Source organism: Polypterus senegalus, chromosome 3, assembly GCF_016835505.1.
Source record: "Polypterus senegalus isolate Bchr_013 chromosome 3, ASM1683550v1, whole genome shotgun sequence".
NCBI lineage: Eukaryota > Metazoa > Chordata > Cladistia > Polypteriformes > Polypteridae > Polypterus > Polypterus senegalus.
In genome coordinates, this window is record NC_053156.1 from 25,943,416 (window position 1) to 25,969,447 (window position 26,032).

Here is a 26,032-nt window from a genome sequence, read left to right on the forward strand (position 1 = left end):
TATCTGAGACCTGACACACTGCATGCACGGGTTTTTTTTACACTGTCTTCCTTTAGCGGGACATTGACTTTTTCCAACGTGTGCTTTGTTTCCGCAGTAGTTGGATTTATGAATATGCTTGTATGTATCAGACGCTTCATATTTTTGCTGCCTTTTCAATTGTGTAATTCGGTTTTGTTCAGCTCTTTGGAACTGTTGCTTTTATCTGTGCACTGCGTCAGTTCACGTGAGCCACTCGGTGTACATGCATCGAAGGTTCCCAGCTGTGCTGGTGCCATCTCGTGCTATGTCCATGGCTGTATTTAATGTTACCTTAGTCCTGGCACTTAAAACTTTCTCTCGCAGTTTCGCTGAGTTTGTGTCAAACACCACTCTGACCATCTCATCTTCCTCTCCATAAGCACAGTCCTTCACCCGTGAATATTTACCCGTGGCAGTTTGCTATTGGATTGCCGCTGACGGACGGCCTTATATGGGCAGGCACTAAATTACAAACGCCAGCGCAGCCTGTCTATGAACTTAATTTAAAGTGTAGGTTTACATCGTGCTTTGTTTCAGTAGCAGAACTCATGAATATGGTTGTATATGTCACTCGCCGCTTCTTATTGTTTAGCTGCCTTCTCAATTATATAATGCATGTTTTCTTAAGCGCTTTTTTGAGGTCTTCCTGGTTTTCTATGTACTGTGTGATTACGTGGGAGGCGTGATGATGTCACACGAAACTCCCCCACGGCATTGAAGCTCATCTCCATTACAGTAAATGGAGAAAAACTGCTTCCAGTTATGACCATTACGCGTGGAATTTCGATATAAAACCTGCCCAACTTTTGTAAGGAAGCTGTAAGGAATGAACCTGCCAAATTTCAGCCTTCCACCCACACGGGAAGATGGAGAATTAGTGATGAGTCAGTGAGTGAGTGAGTGAGTGAGGGCTTTGCCTTTTATTAGTATAGATAAATGTACTATATATATATTGTGTAGGGGACAGCTGAAGGACTCTGTTGACTGTAATTTCACTGGCACTCCAGGGTTTGGTGTTGTTTCTTAAAATCTTTCTCTCTTTCTCCATCTTCAGACTGGATGATTGATAATTGTGTTTTAATTAGTTGAAATGATTGTGAAACAAATGCTTTTATTCATATAAAAGCTTTCTTTAAAAAATTCAGAGTGTTATCCTCAACTACTCTTCAGACATTTGCAGCTCCTTTATTACATCAGTAGAATAATAGCTGTTTTATTATTGGGTAGATAATTTAGATGCAATAATGTAAAGGGCTTAGGGTATAAGGGGCAAAAAAAAAAGTGAGATACTATCAAAAATCCAGAAAATCCAACACAGAAAACACGACAGTCACTAAAACTCCAACAAATGAATGATTTCCCACTCTTGAACCTGCCCAGCCAGTTTAGAGAGTCTGGGGGAGGAGTCAGGTATGGTGATGTCAGAGTGTCTCTACCACCTGTGGCCCTACCCATAAAGAACAAGAAATATGAATACATTTAAAGGGACAGATACAAGAACAAAATAAACAGAATAACCCATAGACATGAAAAAAAATAACTGGAAAATAACAAAAGCCACAATAAAATATAAAATAAATATTACTTTGAACAGATGTATAACAATATCTAACCAATAATATTAACAAACATATATTGTTAGGTTTTGTTAACATTGATCGCTTTGTTTTACTGTCTGTTTAAACTAATCTGTATATTTACTGTATGTGAATAATGTAATTTGTAATTTATAAGGTTTGTAATTGTATTTTACTTGTGGACTTGTAACAGTACTCAGTAAAGGACGCTATATTTATCTAAAAGCTACCAAAGTTCGGCAGCTTTTAGTTTGTTTCGTAGGATAATCCAAGCACCAGTGTGAAGCGTGATCAAATAATTAGATAGATAGATAGATAGATAGATAGATAGATAGATAGATAGATAGATAGATACTTTATTAATCCCAAGGGGAAATTCACATAATCCAGCAGCAGTATACTGATACAAAAAACAATATTCAATTAAAGAGTAATAAAAATGCATGTAAAAACCGACAATAACTAAGAATAATGTTAGCATTTACTCCCCTGGGTAGAATTGAAGAGTCACATAGTGTGGGGTCTCCTCAGTCTGTCAGTGGAGCAGGATGGTGACAGCAGTCTGTCTGTCGCTGAAGCTGCTCCTCTGTCTGGAGATGATCCTGTTCAGTGGATGCAGTGGATTCTTCATGATTGACAGGAGTTTGCTCAGCACCTGCAGCTCTGCTACAGATGTCAAACTGTCCAGCTTTATTCCTACAATAGAGCCTGCCTTCCTAACAAGTTTGACCATGCGTGAGACGTCCTTCTTCTTTATGCTGCCTCCCCAGCACACCACCGCGTAGAAGAGGGCACTCGTCACAACAGTCTGGTAGAACATCTGCAGCATCTTATTGCAGATGTTGAAGGACGCCAACCTTCTAAGAAAGTATACTCGGCTCTGACCTTTCTTACATAGAGCATCAGTATTGGCAGTCCAGTCCAGTTTATCATCCAGCTGCACTCCCAGGTATTTATAGGTCTGTACCCTCTGCACACAGTCACCTCTGATAATCACGGGGTCCATGAGGGGCCTGGGCCTCCTAAAATTCACCACCAGTTCCTTGGTCTTGCTGGTGTTCAGGTGTAAGGGGTTTGAGTCACACCATTTAACAAAGTCCTTGATTAGGTTCCTATACTCCTCCTCCTGCCCACTCCTGATGCAGCCCACAATAGCAGTGTCATCAGCGAACTTTTGCACGTGGCAGGACTCCGAATCGTATTGGAAGTCCAATGTATGTTGGCTGAACAGAACCGGAGAAAGTACACTCCCCTGCAGCGCTCCTGTGTTGCTGACCACAATGTCAGACCTGCAGTTCCCAAGATGCACATACTGAGGTCTGTCTGTAAGATAGTCCACGATCCATGGCACCAGATGTGAGTCTACCTCCATCTCAGTCAGCTTGTCCCTAAGGAGCAGAGCTTGGATGGTGTTGAAGGCACTAGAGAAGTCCAGAAACATAATTCTTACAGCACCACTGCCTCTGTCCAGGTGGTAGAGGGATCGGTGTAGCATATAGATGATGGCATCCTCTGCTCCCACATTCTCCTGGTATGCGAACTGCAGAGGGTCGAGAGCGTGGTGGACCTGTGGCCTCAGGTGGTGAAGCAGCAGCCGCTCCATGGTCTTCATCACATGTGACGTCAAAGCAACAGGCCGGAAGTCATTCAGCTCACTAGGACATGATACCTTTGGGACTGGAGTGATACAAAATGTTTTCCAAAGCGTCAGCACTCTCCTCTGTTCCAGGCTCAGGTTGAAGATGCGCTGTAGAGGACTCCCCAGTTCCAGCGCACAGGCCTTCAGCAGTCGTGGCGATACACCATCTGGACCCACTGCTTTGCTGGCATGAAGTCTCCTCAACTCTCTGCTCACCTGGGCTGCTGTAATTATGGGTGGGGATGTCTCTCCTATGCTGGTATCAGCAGAAGGATGGTTGGAGGATGAAGTACTTCGAGGTGAGAGTGGGTTAGGGTGGTCAAGCCTGTTCATGCTCATGGTTAATTCAACTGACAAGTATCTTCATTTTAAAAGTTTTAGTAAACTTTCAAGGCAAAACAGTTCACACAAAAACAGAGAAAAAACTGATATAGAAAAGAAAAGTTCTATGTAAGGCTTATAAATCTTGTTCCATTTCTTTAAATTTGGTCATACTTGAGGCACGTTAGACACAGTCAGAAAACCATATGCAATCCCCTAGTTCTAAAAGTCCATGTTAGCAGTAAGACGATTTCCTAACTGGCTTAATTAACACTCCGGTCTACGGATAAACCTAAGAAAGTTTAATCTTATGTTAACTTACAGGGGGGTAAGAGGCTATACCATATTCTAGGCAGCTCTAAGAAACTGATATTCTACAAATTATTGAAATCAAGCAAACACTATATAATTTAACATCGAAAATTAGCATTCTATAATTGGCTCTTACAGAAATCAAAGGGACATGTATGGGGTTTTAAGTCAAAAAATAAATAAACAGCCAAGAATCAATTCAGGTGACAAAAATCAGTCAAATAAACAGGGCTGATAAACACACAAGACGTTAATCTTAAATCAAAGTGAAAAGCAGAACCAGACTTTGTTAACCAGAAACAATTCAAAACAACAAAGGAATTAAAATATTAAGGATGAAGTTGTGTTTAGTTAAAGACAGCCAGTAAGTGCACAACACAAACGTTATGTGCTGCACACTTCTAGCTGACATTGTCTGCCATCAGCACAGCAACCATCCACAAATGCTTCTCAAAACGGTGTCACGAACAGGAAAAATTAACTTGGTGCCATGGGAGAATGTTACTTAATTTCAACACTGTTATAAATGTGCCAAAATAGATGTGACCACGAGATTCCTTGATGTCGTAAATACCTGAATAATTTTTAACTGTCAAGAAGACTTTATAAAAATTATAAACAAGAGCCTGATCATGGCAACTACATAACAAGGCAAAAACAACTGGCTTAAAGCCATATGTTTTAAATGGAGGAATTCTTTCATAATTAAGAAAGTTTACTGCCAGTAAGATAGCAGTGTCAGCTAATTTAGTGTGAACTCACTTGGCTTCGACAGGTTACAGAATTAATGAGGTAAATTAGCTGTCATTTTATAAATTGTCAGTATAATGCAATGTTTTCTTAGCGACCATTTATCTTCGTGTTTGATGGTGTTGGATCGTATAAACTGTCCACAAAAATTCACTACACTAGCCTCTTGGTGAACAAGAAGAAATGACCCATACTGTACTTTGTGGCCCCTAGAGGACGTACCAGCACCCCAAATCCCCAGCCACAATTGCACCACAACAGTCTCAGTTCAAATAAAGTGCTTTTAATTTAAACATGCAGGTCTCTTTTGTTCTCCGTACAGCACAACTCTTTCTCTTCTCTTTCTTCCTTTTCTTAAGTCGAGAGGAGTGTTTTCTTTTATCCTAAGACCCCGGAGTACATGGAAGCACATCCAGCTCAGGGAGGGCCACCACTGTCCTTGAAAGATCACTATTCAAGAGCTCACCCTGGCAGCCCCCACAGAACCCAGTAAGGCAGACCCATTGAAACTGCAACTCCCATGCGGCCCTGCGGACATTAATACTGAGGCTTGCCAGAATGGTTATTGCCGTCCAGTGTATGGGGGGATGCCCTGCCTATAACAGGCAGTTAACCACAGATTCCCGAGTCCATCCTGGATGCTGTTCAGTGGTTGTGAGGATGCCACTCCTGTTGTGGCCACTGGAACATCCTTTGCGCTCAGTGTCCTGGCAAGAAAAAGACATATCACTCCCTCCCTGGCCTTCATTTATCAAGAGAGCAGTGTCCATACCAGCTGGGATGCCGGTTCATCGATCACAACCTTAGCTTATTAACTTTGCTTTACAAATACGCCCTGCCATATTCACCCCTGTGAACTCCAACAATGGGAGGCTGCAGACTGAGGGTCCACAGCTCATGGTCTATTTCTAGTTTTCCACCACTGAGAGGACTAATAAGGACTAACATTTGTCTGCCGAACCTGGGAAAGACAGGACTATCCCCTAATGCCTCGTCAATTTCTAGATCCAGAAAATACAAAGAAGCCTCAATGAAACAATAGCAAACTTTATTTACACTAAACCTGTGTTTATTTACAGAAATATAAATGTGTGAATAGTAAGAGTTAAAACAGATGAAAGCATACAACCTGAACAATTGAATTCAAATAGCATACAGTAATCTTCACATCTGGTGGCCCACCTTGAGCAGTCTTTCCTTAAACCATGTCTATATGCATTGAGAGCCCTTTCTTCATAACCCACTCAAAGTGTTCATTTAAATTGCAAGCCATTTTACCTCTTCATTTTTGCACCTCAAGGACACATTTTCATTTTGTAGGTGGCAAGCTTGTCAAATGCTGCCTTTCTCTCACAAAAACCAATGGTATCTCTCTTACGTTTTACGTATCTCTTATGTGGTATGTATGGGTCTGTATTTTTGTGTACTTTATATTTTATTCTTGTCCCTGACATTTTTTAATTATTGTATTTCATATTTATAAGTGTGCCTATATTCCTTGCAATTTTTGGGTAGAGCCCCAAAGAGGCGGGGCCACCATGACATCACCACCTTTGAGCCCTCCCATTCCCTTTGGTTGTAGGCCAAAGCAGAGAGATCAGATCAGGAGAACGTTGTGTTTATCGGGAGCTCACTCTGTAAGTATTACTGTAGCGGGGAGAATAAGTGTTGAACATGCCGTTTTTCTCAGTAAATCTATTTCAAATGGGGCTATTGACATGAACTTTTCACCAGATGTTGGTAACAACCCAAGTAATCCACACATACAAAGAAATCATAACAAATAAGTTATGTGTAATAAAATGGAATGACACAGGGAATACGTTTTGAACGCACTTACAGAAATTTATGTAATACTTAGTAGAAAAGCCTTTGTTGGTAATGACACCTTCAAGACACCTCCTGGATGGAGAAATTTGTCACATGCATCACTCTAGTGTGATATTGGTCCATTCTTCCACATAAACTGTCTTCAAATCTTGATGTTCTTTGAACTCTGATTTTCAGTTCTTTTCATAGATTTTCAATTGGATTCCAGTCGGGTGATTGACTTGGCCATTCTGGCAGGTTTATTTTCTCTCTCTGATACCAATTGAAAGTTTCCTTGGCTGTATGTTTGGGGTCCTTGTCTTGCGGAAATGTCCCTCCTTGTTTCATCTTCAGCATCCTGGTAAATGGCAGTAGATTCTTATTAAGAATGTCCTGGTACATTTATCCATTCATCCTTCCTTCAATTCTATGAAGTTTGCCAGTATTTTGGGGTGTTTATGGGGTGATTTGCAGTGTCTTTTCTCCTCCAAGCATGGTGTGTGTGCAATGACACCTAAAGAGTTCAATTTTGGTCTCATCCGACCAGACTGTATTCTCCTATGCTTTTTCTTTAGCAGTAGAGTCTTGCACAGTGAGCGTGCATAGAGACCATGGTGTTTGAGTGCATTACTTACTGTTTTCTTTAACACAGCTTTATCTGCTAATTTCAGGTCTTTCTGAAGCTCTCGGCGAGTGGTTCTTGGCTCTTGGATGATTCTTCTGATTATTCTTTTGACTCCTCTTTCAGAAATCTTGCGAGGAGCACCTGGTCATGGCCGGTTTGGGGTGAAGTGATGTTCTTTCCACTTCCATTAACGGTGCTCAGTGGAACATTCAGTTTAGAAAGTTTAGAAATCTGTCTGTCACCAATGCCATCACAAAGGTTGTGACGGTCTTGAGAGAGCTCTTTGCCCATTTTTTCTACCCATCATGAGATGCTTCTCGTGTGACACCTCGGGAATTAGAAACCTTTTTATAGGTCATCAATTAGGACTGCACTGATGGGGGGCTATCAGGATTGCTTTCTAAATACTAACAGATGTCAGGGGGTTTCTTGGCTTTCCAGGCCTTTTTGCACCTCCTTTTCTTCACATGTTCAATACTTATTCCCTGTGTCATTCCACTTTATTACACATAACTTCATTTATGGACTTATTTGTTTTGATTTCTTTGTATGTGTCTATTACTTAGGTTGTTACCGACATCTGATGAAAATGTCATGTCAATAGCCCGGTGTAACAAGAAGAGACACGAGGCATGGCAAGGTTTGGGGCAGCCACCCGTTTAATGTGGTTTCCTGGCTGCAAAAGCAAATAATTCATGTAAGTTAAGTTTACACGACAGAGTCCAAAACAGAACTGCCTCCCAGAGCAAAGGCGGGAGGCTTTATAGGATGTTGGGCAGAAGTGACGTTGTCCTCAGGGCCGGGACCGGAAATGATGTGTCCCGCTTCGAGGTGGTGGCTCCTGGTGGGATTTCCCGGGAAAGACCTGTAGGGAACTTAGAAAGAGCGTCAGCATAAGGGGCAGATGTATAATGAGTCCTCTCTAAGCCCTTCAGCTGCCTCCTATGCACACGTGTGTGACAAGACTCCCCCCTCAGCCCAGACCCGTCGGGTCGGGCCTCCTGCACCAAGAGGTCGTGGGCCTGTGAGAGGGCATCAGTGTTGGCATGAAGAGACCCCTGCCAATGAACGAGCGAAAACTTGTACTGCTGCAGGTCAAGAAACCACCTCGTGACCCGCGGATTCGACTCCCTGTGAAGGGCCATCCACTTCAGAGGTGCATGATCCGTCACCAGAGTGAACACCCGACCCATGAGGTAGTACCGCAGCTGAGTCAAGGCCCATTTGATCGCCAGAGCTTCCTTCTCCACCACTGCATACCTGATCTCCCGGTCCAACAGTTTCCAGCTCAGGTACATTATGGGGTGTTCAACACCGTCAACGCTTTGGCTCAACACGGCTCCCAAGCCTGTGTCCGAAGCGTCCGTCTGGAGGACAAATGGACGAGAGAAGTTAGGGGAGATTAATACAGCTGCTGAAGTCAGAGCCCTTTTCAAGTCACTGAATGCAGCCCCCGCTTTGTCAGACCATACCACTATGTTAGGAGCTCTTTTCTTCGTCAAGTCGGTCAAGGGCGCCGCTCTCTCTGAGAAACGAGGCACAAACCGGCGGTAGTACCCGGCCAAACCGAGACAGGATCGCACCTGCCGCTTGGTCTGCGGACGGGGCCAGGTCAGTATGGCTTGTAACTTGGAACACTGTGGCCTCACAGTACCCCGGCCCATCAGGTAGCCCAAATATTTGGCTTCTCTCAATCCGAAGAAATATTTCTTGGGGTTGATTCGAAGCCCGGCCTCCCATAATTCCCGCAATACTGCTGTGACCTGCTGTATGTGTTCCTTCCATGTGCCGGAATAGATGACTTTGTCCACCAGACACTGGAAAGTCGCAGGCGCCCCATGTAACCCGAATGGAAGGACACGATACTGCCAGTGTCCGCTAGGAGTGCTAAACGTGGTTTTGTCCTTCGCGGACTCCGTTAAAGGAACCTGCCAGTACCCCTTTGTCATGTCAAGTGTGGTCAGGAATTTGGCTGGTCCCAGCCTCTCGAGGAGGTCATCCACGCGAGGCATGGGATAAGCATCAAACTGGGAAACCTGGTTAAGCCGACGGAAGTCATTGCAAAACCTCCAACTGCCGTCGGGCTTAGCAATCAAGACGATGGGACTGGACCAGGGACTATTACTCTCCTCGATCACTCCTAGTTCGAGCATTCGCTTGATTTCCAGTTCCACCTCAGCTTTCTTTGCCTCTGGGAGTCTGTAGGGCCGCTCTCGGACGATCACCCCCGGGTCAGTCAATATGTCATGCGCAATCAGAGAGGTCCGACCGGGCTGTTCACTCACCACCTCTGGGACGGAGCGTATAGCTGCTTCGAGCTCCTGCCTCTGTCTGGGAGATAGCTGCTCGCCGAAATTAAAGGAACTTACTTGAGCGAAGAGAGAGCAGGGCTGACCGGAGGAGGGATCGGGGTCCCTCTCCTTCCACGGTTTCAGCAGGTTTACATGATTCCCCCTCTTCGCTTGGTCGACGATTGGGTTGTTTCACCAAATAGTCGACCAAACCCTTCCTCTCCTTAATTTCATAAGGGCCCAGCCAATGTGCGATCAACATGGAGTGAAAAGTAGGCACCAACACCATGACGCGATCCCCAGGCGGAATTCCCGGAGAGTCGTGCCACGGTCATGAAGGCGGGCCTGTGCTGCTTGCGCCTCCTCCATATGACTTTTTAGAATGGGTCTAATTGTATTAAATCTATCGTGGAATTGGGCGATATATTCCAGAATATTTGTTGAGGGAAGTGCCAACCCAACCCTCTTTTATGATATCTAATATACCCCGGGGCTGTCGTCCGTACAACAATTCAAAGGGAGAGATGCCCGTAGAGGCTTGGGGGACTTCCCGGTAGGCAAAGAGGACGAGGGGGAGGAGTTGGTCCCAATTCCTTCCATCCTCGCTGATCACCTTACATAGCATCTGCTTGAAAGTTTGGTTGAATCTCTCCACTAACCCATCGGTTTGAGGATGATACACCGCGGTTCTTAAATGCTTTATCTTCAGTAACTTGGCAGTCTCCTTGAATGTTTCCGAGGTAAAAGGCGTTCCTTGGTCCGTTAGGACTTCTCTAGGAACGCCCACTTGCGCAAAGACTCTTACTAGTTCCCGTGCGATTACTTTAGAAGTAGCCAAGCACAAAGGAACGGCTTCTGGGTATCGGGTTGCATAATCCACGAGGACGAGTATATATTTATGTCCTCGGGCTGAGGGTTCTAGGGGTCCTACTGTGTCGACCCCAATCTGGTCAAAAGGAACGTCAGTCAGGGGGAGGGGTACAAGAGGAGCACGGTCCCTCCTGGGAATTTGCCGCAGTTGACACTCCAGACAGGAAATGCAAGAGCGGCGAACCTCCTCATTAATCCCCGGCCAAATAAACCGGAGCTTGATTTGCTCCAGTGTCTTGTCGGAGCCGAGATGGCCTCCAAGAAGGTGGGAGTGTGCTAACTTCTGGACCTTCCCCTCATGCTCAGCGACCCGATATAACAAATCATTGTCAATGACGAAGCGAGGTCCCTGTGGCATGGGCTGATGCGTGCGTTGGCCGTTAACGAGGACCACTGCATTCTTTGCGTGTTTCAGAGAGTCGTCATTCCATTGTTCTCTCTTGAAAGAAACCGGCGTCGCTCTAAACTGAAAGTGCAACTCAGAGAGCGGGTACGGTCTGACCTCAAGGGGCGGAGACTCCTCCCTCGCTGCCAGGGCGCTGGTAGATGACATAGCAGCCCTCAACGGTCCGGGAGTGTATGCGTCACTCTCTTGGCCCTCCGCCCCACTCCCTGTCGGCTGATTACACGGCGTGGAAGCAGCTTGAGATGAGTCTTTCTCACCTATAACTAGGCCCAAAGCTTTTCCGGGAATGCTCACTAGTCTACCGCTGTTACTTTCAGACCAGTTCCGCCTGAGGATTACTGGAAATGGAGGATCTGGGTGAACCGCTACGGTGAGTTTTCGAAGGGTCCCTCCGAGACACACGTAACACCGGGCGGATTTGTACATGCAGGTGTCTCCGTGTATACATTTTAGGCTGGTCTTTCTTTTAGTCCACTGTTGCGGTATAACAAAACGGTGAGCAACGACAGACACGTTACTGCCGGAGTCAAACAGGGCCGTCACTTTATGACCGTTAATGAGCAGCTCCCCCGTATGGTTGTCTGCCAGGGGATTGCTAAGGGCACACAAACAACACTGCTGCGTCCCCCTATAGTCCGCCTTGTTCCCTGACAGGTTGCAGGCCAGATGGTCCGGCGACTTCGGAACAGGCTCTGGAGTGCGTGGCAGGGACTTCCTCAGTGGGACATAGCTCCCGTGTAGTCCACCAAGGGGCTGTTCTGCCCTCCCAGGTTTCAAAGCCTGCCTCGGGGTCTTTAGGAGCTGTAGGAGCCCCTGCATGGAATGAAAATCACCCCAGGCTGGCTGGGCAAAGTCCTGGGGTAGGTGCTGCAACAGCAGAAAACAGGTAACCTGCTGCACGATTTGTAGCGGGGTCAATTCGAATGGCCGTAGCCACAGACCCACCTGCTGCCAGAGAGCCATAGCTTGTTCTGGGAGCCCTTTATTTGGGTTTAACACCCAGGTTTGTAATTCCTTCACCTGCTGGCCTGGGAAAAGCCCATCCTTATCAGTGACCTTGGTCCCGATGGGCGGCTCGGCTCTCCTGCCCAGGAGAGCATAATGAGCCCCTTAAGTGTCCTCCCCAGAAACCAGCCCATGCCCTTGGGTCCCTGCCACCTTCTCCACCAGATAGGGCTTCAGCCCAGGGTTGCCCTCATGGAGCAGAGCCTGCACCGGGTCCTTCCTGACCCCCCAGCGCAAACTCGGCCCTGGTACTTTCCTACCTGGTTCTTTCTAGGGTCGCGTGCCGGGTTCTTCAGGGACATCATCCTGCCGGCTACGCCACTGCAACAAGAAGAGACACGAGGCATGGCAAGGTTTGGGGTAGCCACCCGTTTAATGCGGTTTCCTGGCTGCAAAAGCAAATGATTCATGTAAGTCAAGTTTACATGACAGAGTCCAAAACAGAACTGCCTCCCAGAGCAAAGGCGGGAGGATTTATGGGATGTTGGGCGGAAGTGACGTCATCCTCGGGGCCGGGGCCGGAAGTGATGTCGTCCTCGGGGCCGGGACCGGAAATGATGTGTTCCGCTTCGAGGTGATGGCTCCTGGTGGGATTTCCCGGGGAAGACCTGTAAGGAACTTAGAAAGAGCGTCAGCGTACAGGGCAGATATATAATTAGTCTTCTCTAAGCCCTTCAGCTGCCTCCTATGCACACGTGTGTGACACCACTTAGAAATAGATTTTCTGAGAAAAACATTGACACGTTCAATACTCATTTTCCCGGCTGTATCTTCTTACTGGATTCTCTGGTTTTTGATTGTTTCCCAGTCTCTTTTTAGATTTTGCTACTCTATTATGTATTGTAACTTGTTTGCTTTTTTGAACATTTTGCTTGTATTTTTCTATTTTATTTTAATCAATCCTAATTTTAAAAAGATTCCTTGTCTGCCCACCTGTGCACAAGCCAGGGGTTTATGGTAATCCTCCTCCTTGTGGGTTTTTTCCCTGATTTGTGCACATTTCTAGACCTTTTGACTTTGTTTTTGGCCTACTACTGGTCATAGACTTGAGTAAGCTGAACTCAGTGAGTCTCTAATGTGGAGGCTCGTGAAGCCTCTGTCCTGTATCTTTGTTTATATTTGGAGGTTTCACAACCATTTTTTAAAACTTCTACTTACAAAACTTCACTCTTTCTTCTCTCTATCTCTCTTATATATCAACAACTGTGTTGTTGTGTGCTTTCAAAACCTTTTCTTTTGTTCAGTGTCCCTTGATCAGGTAATCCTTTTGGAAGAGTAATAGTCAACAGCCTAAAAGTTGCATCACTTGATAATTTCACAGTGGTCTTGTTAGTTGTCAGTGAGACAACTTTGATCATTACCAAAGCTAAATACAATAAGATTGTAACTAGAAGGTCCTCTTGATTTCCCAGTTGATTTACATCCCTGACTTCAGCTATGATCATAAACTTTAGGTAATGACCAAAAGGATGAGATTGCGGGTACAAGTGGCTGGAATGAGCTTTCTTCTTAGGGTGGCAGGGATCTCTCTTAGAGATAGGGTGAGAAGTGCAGACATCCGGAGTGGAGTTGCTGAGCCTCTGCATCGAGAGGAGCCAATTGAGATGAGTCCGCCATCTGATACGGATACAGATACCTCCGGGATGCTTCCCTGTGGAGGTTTTATGGGCACAAACATTTGGCAGGAGACCTTAGGGAACACCCATGGCTTGCCTGGAGGATTATATCTCCCAAACCTTGGAATCCCACATTATGAGTTGGCTAGTGTGGCTGGGGAAAAGGTCATTTGGGCCTCACTGCTGTGACTGCTGCCCCTGTGACCCTTTGCACAAGCAGTAGAAAATGAATGAATGAATGAATGAATGAATAGAAGGTCTCAAGCACTTGTTTTGTATCTTCTTACAAGCACACACTCACAGGTTATTTCATCTGAGCTCAAAGCTTGCTCAATCTACTAGTCACAACACTACTGTATATTACCCATCAGCCTATTAATCAGTCTATTTGCATACATCTCATTAGATAGATAGATAGATAGATAGATAGATAGATAGATAGATAGATAGATAGATAGATAGATAGATAGATAGATAGATAGCCCTCAGAGGTGCTTTTCCCCTCAAAAAAACTTCAGGTATTTTAAGAATGACATTTGTATTTTATTCTATTCATTTAAAAGATGCATCTCATCTAAATAATCTTTTACTCCTATATGAATACATCACACAAATGAAATATTACAAGTCATTTTTCTCAAACTGTAAAAAAAAGCATTATTTGTCCAACCCAATACAGTTGTATTTGTACAACCCCAACTCAGGAAAAGTTATGGAGGGATGTAAAATGCAACTAAAAACAGACATCAGTGATTTCAAAATTCATCACAAACTGTGTAAAGACAAGATATTTAAGGTTTAGTCTTTTCAGCAGTGTTTCTCAAAGACTGAACAGAAGGGTTTTGCATCTTTCACTCTCGACAGAGCATAACATAATTAAAAGATTTAAGGTCTAAGCTGACAGCCCGTGATCTCCAATCGTTTCAGATGTCACTGCATCAGGAACTGTCATTCATTAATAAGTGACATAAACACATGAACTCTCACATGAGGTAACAGATAACGCAGTGTGTAGTTATATCCACAGATGCAATCAGACATCAGAAATGTGCATTGTGGTTGGACAAGTCAACATTTCAGGTCTTTCTTTGGAAGAAACGCATGTCGTGTCCTTCAGACCAAAGATGGAAAAGACCATCCAGACTGTTCCCAGCAAACATGCACACAGTGGCCCCCTGTGGGAAGGCCATGTGCAGTGTGGGCTTTGGAGGACTCGATTAACAACAACACCAACATTTATTTCAATAGCACATTTTCATACAACTATGTAGCTCAAAGTGCTTTACAAGATGACAAAAAGAAGGTGACAAGAGAAAACAATTAAGGTTAAGCAATAAAATTAAAGAATAAATAACAATAAAACAAAGTAAGGTCAGATGGCTGGGAGGATGGAAAAAAATAATAAAAAAACATCACGTAGTCTGGAGAAATAAAAAAAAATCTGCAGGGGTTCCAAGGGCAAAAGACGACCCAGCCCCTACTGAGCATTCTACCTAAAATCAAACCTCATATATTTCATGATTCATGTGATGGGATTTGATGAGTTGATCTCGTAGATGGCTTGAAACACCCACCCATCCCATCATCACTGGGGTCTGCATGTTGCCTTGATCAGGTGGTGGTGGTACAGATCACCACCATAGAAGAACCGGAAAAAAAAACAGAATAGTAGAGAACAGTGCAAATTGTGAATCCCCGAAGAATATGATAATTCTATGCCCAAACAGTCTATTTGAAATATACGGAAGCGTATTAGGACTTTAATCTCGACACTTATGATGAGAATAAGGTTAACATGTTGACTTTATTCTCGACATTTCCACTTTAATCGCGACACTTATGATGAGAATAAGGTTGACATGTTGACTTTATTCTCGACATTTCCACATTAATCTCGACACTTATGATGACAATAAGGTTGACATGTTGACTTTATTCTCGACATTTCCACTTTAATCTCGACACTTATGATGAGAATAAGGTTAACATGTTGACTTTATTCTCGACATCTCCACATTAATCTCGACACTTATGATGAGAATAAGGTTGACATGTTGACCTTATTCTCGAAATTTCCACTTTAATCTCAACGCTTATGTCCATGGGCCCAAATACGCTTCCGTAGAAATACAACTGAAAAGTAGCTACAACAAAGCCAAATTAAAATAATGAGGTTTTAGCCGCTTTTTTTTAAATGTTACTAATTATTAGCCTGGTGTATTTCTGTTGGTAAAGTATTCCAGATTTTAGATGTTGTGAAGAAAAGAGAGCAGAGAGACAGATTAAGGGTTGTGGAACCTCCCACATATACTGTCGGTGAACCAATAAAGTCACTGTATTGTACAGCGTGGTCAAAGTTGTAATATACAATCAACAAACATCTCAGAAAGTATCTAAGGGTGACCAAAGGTGAAGTCATAAAGGAGGGACAGTTAGAGTGCGGAAGTTCTTTCCATGACGGGATTGTGTTTTGGCGTAGAATTCACGTACCGGGATGTGTTTGGTCTTTGGTATTTCTGGTGAGATAAAGAGTGAAAAATCAGTACACCGTCTTAGATCCCCATCTGGTGAGCTTTTCACGCTCCGTCGGTCTATTTGGCTGCCCTCTAATCAAGCGTGTGCGACAAAGCATAACTGCAAAAGGCCTTCCCACCAATTCTTTTCAGGTTGGCCCTTGGAAATATAGGCAGACCACCAATTGAAGATCTAAGGATATAACTTGGAGTGTAGGGGGACAGGCATTTCAAAATGTAGGAGGTGGCAGAATATTACCATTAGTAGTACTTTCAATTCATTTCTGAATGATACATGTAACCAATGTAATGACAGTAAAACTGGTGATGTGCTCAAATTTTCTTTAGTTGAGTTTCTGGCTGCTGCATTCTGCACTAACTGTAACCGATTGATTGTCTTTCTTAGGTAGCCCTGTTAGATGTGCATTACAGTCAACTAAAAACAAAAGCATGAACTAATTTTTTAGCATCTTGTAAAGTTATATGAGGTCTGACTTTGCTATATTCCTCAAGTGAAACAATAACAACAACATTTATTTCTATAGCACATTTTTATTCAAATGATGAAGCTCAAAGTGCTTTACAGGATGAAAAATGGAACAAGATAAATATAAAAATAAGATCAAACAGTGGTAAGTAACAAAGAATTAAGTAAGATCCAATGGCCAGGAGGACAGAAAAAACAAACAAAAAAAACTCCAGAAGGCTGGAAAAAACAATTTGGAGGAGTTCCGAGACCACGAGACCACCCAGCCCACACTGTGCATTCTACCTGACATCAATGGTCTCAGTCAGTCCTCATGGTCTTCAGGCTTCATGTGGAAGAATTAGACGATGCTGGTCATGTGGACTGCTGGCCTTCAATCCATCAGTGTAGGGACTGCATGGTGCCGTGATCAGGTAGTGGTGGCGCAGAAAAACAGAAAAAGAACAGCAGAGTAAGTAGGGGTTAGTATGGATTGTGAAGCCATGATAAAGATGATAATTCAATGGATATACAGAATATCAGGGTTACACTAAAATGAAGCTCTGAGAAAGCCGTGTTCAAATGAGAAGTCCTTAGCAGTTTTTAAAATGCTCCATCATATTAGCCTGGCAAATTTCTATCAGTCAGCTATTCCAGATTTTAGGTGCATAACAGCAGAAGGCCGCCTCACCACTTTGTTTAAGTTTAGCTCTTGGAATTCTAAGCAGATCCTCATTTGAAGATCTGAGGTTACGATTTGGACTGTAAGGTGAGAGGCATTCTAAAATGTAGGATGGAGCAGATTATTTAAGGCTTTTGCAGTCCTCATAACATGATTAATATGAGATTTAGAGTTTAGGTCAGAGTCCATAATTAGCTCCTACACCTTAATTTTTAAACCTGAGCGATAAAGCGCCCTGCACCGCATTGTTGGACTTGGTACTCCAATAGTGGTGGTTTAATGAAAGAGATGCTGGAGGCTCCTACAGAACTGAAGGGCCTACAGAAGTGCCCAGTTTGTGAATTCTGACCACAGACTTGTTGTTGCTTATCTGAAGATGCAGCTTTGGTCCATTAAGCTACCACCTACTAGGAGAATGAGGCTGGATCTGGCCAGACTCCAAGATCAGGCTGTTTATAATGAGTTTCCAAGCAGTTTGTGTGAGGAAGCTGCTAATGTGATGTGAGAGACCTTCCATAATAAGACCATGAAGGGTTCTGAGGGTTGTGTTGGTGTTACCGGTGTTCCCAGAAGGAGGTGTTTCATCTCAGAGTGCACCATGGATATCATCAAGAGGAATCGCAGCGCTCGGCTTTCTGGAAACTCCGGTCTGTACCAGGAACTGAGAAGGACGGCTCTGAGGGCAGACAAGGAGGCATTTGTTAGAGAAGAATCTGTGAGCAAGTGACACACCATTTGTGGTCTAGCTACCCATCTCCTGATTAAAAAGGAATCAAAGCATTATGCACATCCGAATCTGTTCCTCGGAGAGTGGCAGTCGATGCAGTTGTGACCCGCTGGGCTGGCTACTTTGAGCAGCTGTTTAAAGCTGATCTTCCAGCAAAGATGTTGGATATCACTGGGTCTGTGGTTCTTGAGGCTGATCCTCCAATTAGCTGTGAACCCCCCAGTCTCACTGAGATTACACAAGTGGTGAACCAGCTGATGGAAGGGAAGGCTGCAGGGATCTGTAGTATCCCAGGCTGGTGGTAAGGTTGCCTTCCTGGCATTGCAAGCAGTCTTTGCTTCCATTTGGGAAACGGCCATCATCCCAACTGACTGGAAAACAGAACCTGTCATACCTATCTGGATTGCGGCAACTACAGGGGGATAACACTGCTCTCAATGCCGGGTAAGGTCTTTGCTAGGGCCGTCCTCAATAGGATCTGTGATCATTTGCTCACCTACCAGCGACCGGAGTAGTCTGGTTTTAGATCAAAGAAGTTGACCATCGACCACATTCTGGCACTGAGGGTTCTCATGGAGCACAAACACAAATATCAGCAGAGTATCTTTGCAGCCTTTGTCGATTTTCATAAAGCGTTCAACTCAGTTGATCGATCTGCCCTGTGGGACATCCTGAGACTTTGCTGGATCCCCTTAAGGTTGCTGGATATCATGGCCGGCCTGTACACTGGTACTGTGAGTGCTGTGCAGAGTGGAGGCAGGACCTCTGTGTTATTCTCAGTTGATTCTGGGGTTGGTCAGGGGTCTGTTTTTGCTCCTACTCTGTTTAATGCTTGCATGGACTGGGTGTTGGGCAAAGTTGTGGGGTTCAGCGGCTGTGGGGCATCTGTTGGTGAAGAGAAATTCACTGATCTTGACTTTGCTAATGGTGCTGTGATCTTTAAGTAAATGGAGGCTCTGATCGGGGCTCTTGAGAGACTGAGCGAGGAGTGTGTGTCTGGGCTGGCGAGTGTCCTGAATACAAACCAAGAGCCAGGCATTTAATGACCTCTTGGGCACAAACATCAGTGTGTCTGTCTGCAGAGAGAGTGTCGACCTCGTCGAGAGGTTTACTTACCTCGGCAGTGACATTCATGTCTCTGGTGACTCTTCCTATAGACGGATTGGGAGAGTATGGGGGTCATAAGGTTGCTGGATAGGGGTGTGTGTCACTTCTGATATCTACACAAAAGGACAAAGGTCCAAGTCTTTAGAGTCCTGGTGCTTCCTGTCTCTTTTTATGTTTGCGAGACATGGACGCTGTCCAGTTACCTGAGATGAAGACTGGACTCCTTCAGTACTGTGTCTTTTCGGAGAATCCTTGGGTAATGCTAGTATGACTTTTGTGTTGAATGAGCAGTTGTCCGAATGAGGCACATTACCTGCATTGTGAGGGAGCGTCAGTTACAGCATTACAGCCATGTGGCGTGATTCGACTCACATGATCCTCGTTGTTGACGGCCCAAGTAGCTGGACCAGACCAAGGGGACGCCCATATAACACCTGGCTGCAGCAGATTAATTTATGGGTGGTAAGACTGGACCACGAGTCTGCCTGGGGGGGTTGCCAACCAGGATCCCGATCTGTCAGAATTGCATGCTACCTGACCTGACCTGACCAAGTTTATTTCTAATATCCTCAGTACACCCATGTTTGCCAGTCACTCATATTTCTGTTTTGCCCTTATTTAGTTTGAGAAAATTACTACTCATCCTTTTGGAAATACTGCTAAGACATCAGATCAGAAGGTCAAGAGCATCAGGGTCATCAGGCGCTAGCGGTAAGTAAAGCTGTGTGTCATCTGCATAGCTGTGGTAGCTCACCTTGTGCTTTAAGATAATTGGACTTAATGGAAGCAGGTAGACTGAAAAGAGCAGTGTGCTCAGAATAGATCTTTGTGGTACACCATCTACAATATCCGGGGTCTCCGAAGTACAATCACCACAACTAACAAAGAATCTTCGACTTGTTAAGTAAGACTGAGGCCCACCCACTGGCTAAGGTGATTTATAAGAATACTGTGATCAATGGTGTCAAATGCCGCACTCAAGTCTCAGAGATCAAGAACAGATAAACGGCCTCTGTGTGCATTAACAAGTCATTTAATATTTTAACCAGTGCAGTTTCTGTATTGTGATTTGTTCTAAAACCTGACTAAAGCTTGTCAAGAATTTCATGTTTATTCAAGTAATCACTGTGCTGCCTTTTCTACAATTTTACTTAAGAAACGTAGTTTAGAAATTGGTCTAATATTGTCAAAGACAGAGAAGTCGAGATGACTTTTCTTGAGTAAGGGTTTAACAACTGCAGTCGTAAGACAGTCAGGGAAGACCCCCGCATCTAATGATGAGTCCACTATGTCAAGTACACTATCAATTAGCACATCGGACACCCCTCCAAAAATACCCTGCAGTTACTGGGTCAAGGACGCAGTTGGAAGGTTTTAGCTGAGAAATCATTCTGTGTAGTTTCCAGTGAAAAAACTGAACTCGCTTAAAAGGGCTCACTGGGATTCAATTAGACTAACTTTGTGGATTGTACTATATTATTTCTAATATTTATTTTGTGTTTAAAGCCTCACCAGTTTACAAGTAGTTTTTAGCAGACATTCGGTTTAAAAGACGATCGATAGTTGAAAATAAAACTACCAGATTACCAGAATTATCATTTATAATTTTAGAGAAATAGGAATATCTCTTAAGGAGGACTGCATTGTTATATTCAGTTATTTTAGCCTTCGATATTTCATAGTAGATTATCAGTTTAGTTTTTCTCCATTTACGCTCAGCTCTCCAGCATGTTCTCTTCAAGTCAGCCACTCTTTGAGTCTTCCATGGTGTAACAGTACAGGAGGATCTCTTAGTTGTCTTTTCAGGGGCCGCTATGTCAACTGCAGCTCTCACTTCAGCATTCCACCTTACTATTTACACTGTGTGGACGCAGCCCGGATACAGACAGGCGGACATGTTGTTCTTCAACCACCACACGTATTTTATTTACAATATTTACAATTAATATGTCACTAAGACACAGTCCCGTGCACACCAAACCCCAACACTCAGTCCTGGCCACACAAATGCCTCTTCTCGGGCCGCCTCCACACCTCTCTTGTGCCTTGTCCTTCTTCCACCCGACCTTAGCCTCGAATGAAGGGAGACGGCCCCTTTTATATACTCCCGAACGAGCTCCAGGTGGTTCCCGGCATTCCCCTCTTGGCCACGCCCCAGCGTGGCGGAAGTGCCGGCTGTTCTCCCGGCAGCTCTCCGGGTGTCCTCCTAAATCTTCCCCCCAGCACTTCCTGGTGTGGCGGAAGTGCTGTTGTCACAAGTTCCCAAGGCATTGGGGCGCCTCCGGGCGTTGACCACGGGCCCCTACAGGGTGGGGCTTCCATGCCCTGAACCCATGGCGCCCAAAACAACCAGGAAGGCGGCCCCCACGTGATCCCAGATGGGCACACGCCCACTTCCGGTCCTCCAAGGCGTCCCGGACGGGTCGTCGCCCCTGGCATCCGCGACAACTGTTAGCACAATTGAGGTGATGGCTGCTACGCTACTGATTGTTTAGAAAAGGGGTGTCCAACTCCGGTCCTGGTGGGCTGCAGTAGGTGCAGGTTTTCATTCTAACCATCTTCTTAATCAGTGAGACGTTTTTGCTGCTGATTAACTTGTTTTGCCTTAGTTTTTAATTGACATGACTCAGACCCCTTAGTTCACTGGTTCTCAAACTGTGGGGCAGGCCCCCCTAGGGGGGTGCGAAGTAACAAAAAGGGGGACGCAAAGATATGAAAAAAAGAAAATAAGAAAATCGAAAATATGAAAAATACATCTATTGAAACCAAAACAAATTAACTTAAACTACATTCTGATACTAGAAAAATAAATATAGAGTTAGATAAATGTTAAGTAGGTATAATAAAATATGCATCTAGGATATATCATTAATTAAAAAGAACAAATTGGTACTAGTGGGCTTCTTTCAAAAAATGTTAGGGGGGTGCGATTAAAACTGTTATGAAAACTCGGGTCGCAAATACGTAAAGGTTGAGAAACGCTGCCTTAGTTGTTTCTTTTTCCTTAATGAGCAGTCAAGCAATAATGAGATACAAAACATGGACCAGCTAACCTGAAAATAAAGAAAGGTGAAGGTTGGTCTGCTCAGGTCACCAAAACATCTCGACGGTGGTCTTAGAAAAAACAGATAATCAATAGTCTGCTGTGGCAGAATGAGAGCAGCAACATTTCAAAAATGGCTTCAATTAAAAGCAAGAATTGGCTTCACATTAAGAAACTGGTTGGAGTCTGAAGCCCCAATTTACCTGGTCGTCTGTTGCAGGCCCGGCCTTAGGCATAGGCGAAGTAGGCGACCGCCTAGGGCCCCGGTGTCCGGGGGGCCCGGGATCGATGGCGGCCAGGCCTCCGGCCCACCCCTCCCCTCGCATGTTTAAATCACGTGGGCCAGTGGGGTCGTGTCCGCGTGGGCAGCTGTCTATAAAAGTGGAGCGGTTTGAGACAAGATCTCTATGGGTCGAACGTTCACATCAGTGAATCAGCCCTCATCATCATTCGTCGAAGAAGAAAGAAGAAGTCAAAATCTCGTAAATCCTTCCACCTCGTCAGTGGCAGCAAGTGGCACGGGAGCGGGAAGGCAGAACCGCAATCTGAGTTGCGAGAACGAACGAAACCCTTGTCTGTCAGTATGTCCTTGAAGCATAAATACGAATCTGGAGCAGCTAAGCGAAAGAAATAAGCCGATACTGATGCTTTCGTTGCGTCTCAGAGAGGAGCTTTGCTCAATTTTGTGAGAGTTGGTGCTGGTAACAACGGTAGTCGCAGTATGGAGAGCAAACAGTTCAAACTGGCTAAATTGTAGCAGCTAACTACTCAGGGCGAAAAAGGGACGCAGGGTGATGACCTCGTAACGTTACAAGAACACGTCTCCTTGGTCTAATTTTCACACATTTCACAGAGCTTACAGGGCCCTTTCGCCTAGGGCCCCATAATACCTAAGACTGGGCCTGTATGTTGGCTCATTTCACATCAGTTCTATTTGGCTGCCATTTAATGAAGAAATAAATCAATTCAGAGGATTGAATCCTTAAAAACAGGGCTAGTAAAATAAAGGGAAAAGGAGTTAATTAGCAGTGAAAACTGCTCACCGATTAGGAAAAGAGAATGAAAACCTGCAGCCACTGCGGCCCACCAGGACCGGAGTTGGGCACCCCTGGTTTAGAATATTAGCAAACACTGTTTTTATTAAATACTGCCTTGGCCCAATGTTGGGGTTGCTACAAGGGGACCCATAGCATAGCAGAGTCCCCTGAGTGGCCCAACATGGGCTAATGGCTGGCATTACAAGTTCAGTACGTTCCTCATTGGCCCAGTCACGGCCATGTGTAACCACTATCCCAAAGCTGTCCACTTTTTAACGTTGTCAGAGAGCAAGTAACACAGTGTGGAGTCTGCACGTTTCCCCCACGTTCATGTTGGTTTCTTCAGGGTCCTTTGGTTTCCTCCCACAGTCCAATATTACTGTGGACTGGTGGTGCTAAATTGGCTGTGTGTGTGTATGAGTGTGCTCACCCTGTGATTGGCTGCTGCTCTGTCCAAGGTTTGTTCCTGCCTGCGCACATTGCTTGCTGGGATAGGCTTCAAGTGCCCAGCAGCCTTACCCTAGATAAACGGGTATAGAATATGGATAGATAGACATTTTTCTACTTCCCTATCATGTTTGCCCTCTCTTGGCCAGTGTTTTGGGGCCAATGTTTCCCCAATGTGCAAATCTTAATTATGCCATTGTTGGCTGCCCACATAGGGCCTACACTGTACCTATGTCAGTTTGTTTGCTAGACACCAGCTGAAAATCCAGAAGCCAGCGTCGGTGACAATATGGGGATGTGTCAGTGCAATGGGCAAGGGAAACTTGCACTTTTGTGAAGGCATCATAAGTACAGAAAAGTACATTTGCATTTTGAAACAATGTATGCTGCCTTCAAGTCAATATCTCTTCCATAGATGTCCATGCATATTTCAGCAAGACAATGCAAAATCACAATCTGCGTGGATTACAAAGACAGGACTGAGTATGAAGAGTGTATGGGTGCTCGACCGGCCTACCTGCAGTCCTCGCCTGTCCTCAGATAGATAGATAGATAGATAGATAGATAGATAGATAGGAAAGGCACTATATAATAGATAGATAGATAGATAGATAGATAGATAGATAGATAGATATGAAAGGCACTAGATAGATAGATAGATAGATAGATAGATAGATAGATAGATAGATAGATAGATATGAAAGGCACTATATGATAGATAGATAGATAGATAGATAGATAGATAGATAGATAGATAGATAGATAGATAGATAGATAGATATGAAAGGCACTATATTATAGATAGATAGATAGATAGATAGATAGATAGATAGATAGATAGATAGATAGATAGATAGATAGATAGATAGATAGATATGAAAGGCACTATATGATAGATAGATAGATGGATAGATATGAAAGGCTCTATATTATAGATAGATAAATAGATAGATAGATAGATAGATATGAAAGGCACTATATGATAGATAGATAGATAGATAGATAGATAGATAGATAGATAGATAGATAGATAGATAGATATGAAAGGCACTATATGATAGATAGATAGATAGATAGATAGATAGATAGATAGATAGATAGATAGATATGAAAGGCACTATATTATAGATAGATAGATAGATAGATAGATAGATAGATAGATAGATAGATAGATAGATATGAAAGGCACTATATGATAGATAGATAGATAGATAGATAGATAGATAGATAGATAGATAGATAGATAGATAGATAGAGGGGCAGCACGGTGGCACAGCGGGTAGCGCTGCTGCCTTTGCAGTAAGGAGACCTGAGTTCACTTCCTGGGTCCTCCCTGCGTGGAGTTTGCATGTTCTCCTCGTGTCTGTGGGGGTTTCCTCCCAGAGTCCAAAGACATGCAGGTTAGGTGCATTGGCGATTCTAAATTGTCCCTAGTGTGTGCTTGGTGTGTGTGTGTGTGTGTGCGCCCTGTGGTGGGCTGGCACCCTGCCTCTGGTTTGTTTCCTGCCTTGTGTCCTGTGTTGGCTGGGATTGGAGCAGACGCCCAGTGACCCTGTAGTTAGGATATAGCGGGTTGGATAATGGATGGATAGATAGATATGAAAGGCACTATGTTATAGATAGATAGATAGATAGATAGATAGATAGATAGATAGATAGATAGAAATGAAAGGCACTATATAATAGATAGATAGATAGATAGATAGATAGATAGATAGATAGAAATGAAAGGCACTATATAATAGATAGATAGATAGATAGATAGATAGATAGATAGATAGATAGATAGATAGGTAGGTAGGTAGATCTCCGGTGGGCTGGCGCCCTGCCCGGGGCTTGTTTCCTGCCTTGCGCCTTGTGTTGCCTGGGATTGGCTCCGGCAGACCGCTGTGACCCTGTAGTTAGGATATAGGGGGTTGGATAATAGATAGATAGATAGATAGATAGATAGATAGATAGATAGATAGATAGATAGATAGATAGATGTGAAAGGCACTATATAATAGATAGATAGATAGATAGAACTATATAATAGAACTGTCTCTGGATTTTAACCGCTTTCATTGGATCTGTTGAACCCTTGAGCGAGGTCCTTAACCTGCATTTGCTCCATCCTGGGTTGACGTTTTTCTGCACCCAGCTCTGTAAGCAGGTCCTCCAACTTGCAGGAAGGATGGGGGCAGGACTGGCACTCCAGCCACTGTAAAAAGCCTTACAATGTTCTACTCCATTCATATTAGTGAGGTGCTGAGGTGTCACCAGTTGCACGGTGGCACTCGGGTTCTTATTTGGGATCTTGAGGTGGTCTGTCGTGTGGTGGGTACAGCAATGTGCTTTATCAGTGCAAGGCTTCCAACCTCCTCCTCCTCCTCCTTTATTAATGACTGTTTACTCCCAACATGCACATTGATTTTATGGATCATTTATGAACTGATGAAGAACACTGCACTTTAATTTGAAGCACTTTGCCGCCTCTTGACTGTGTGTGTCTTCATTGCCATGCTCATCCTCGGCTCTGGGTTCAATGGCTGCAGGCTATCACAAGCCGGCAGTGTGGAGTACCCATTAAAGCTTTGGACTTTAAATCCTGAGGCTGTGGGTTCAAATCCCACTACTGACACCAATGTGGCTGTGAGCAAGTCACTTCACCTGCCTGGATAAATAAAAGAAATGTAACCAAGTGTATCTCTTAAATGCTATAAGCCACCTTGGATAAACGGTGTCAGTCAAATAAGTAAATGAATTCATGTTTCTGTTAGTTGGACTCC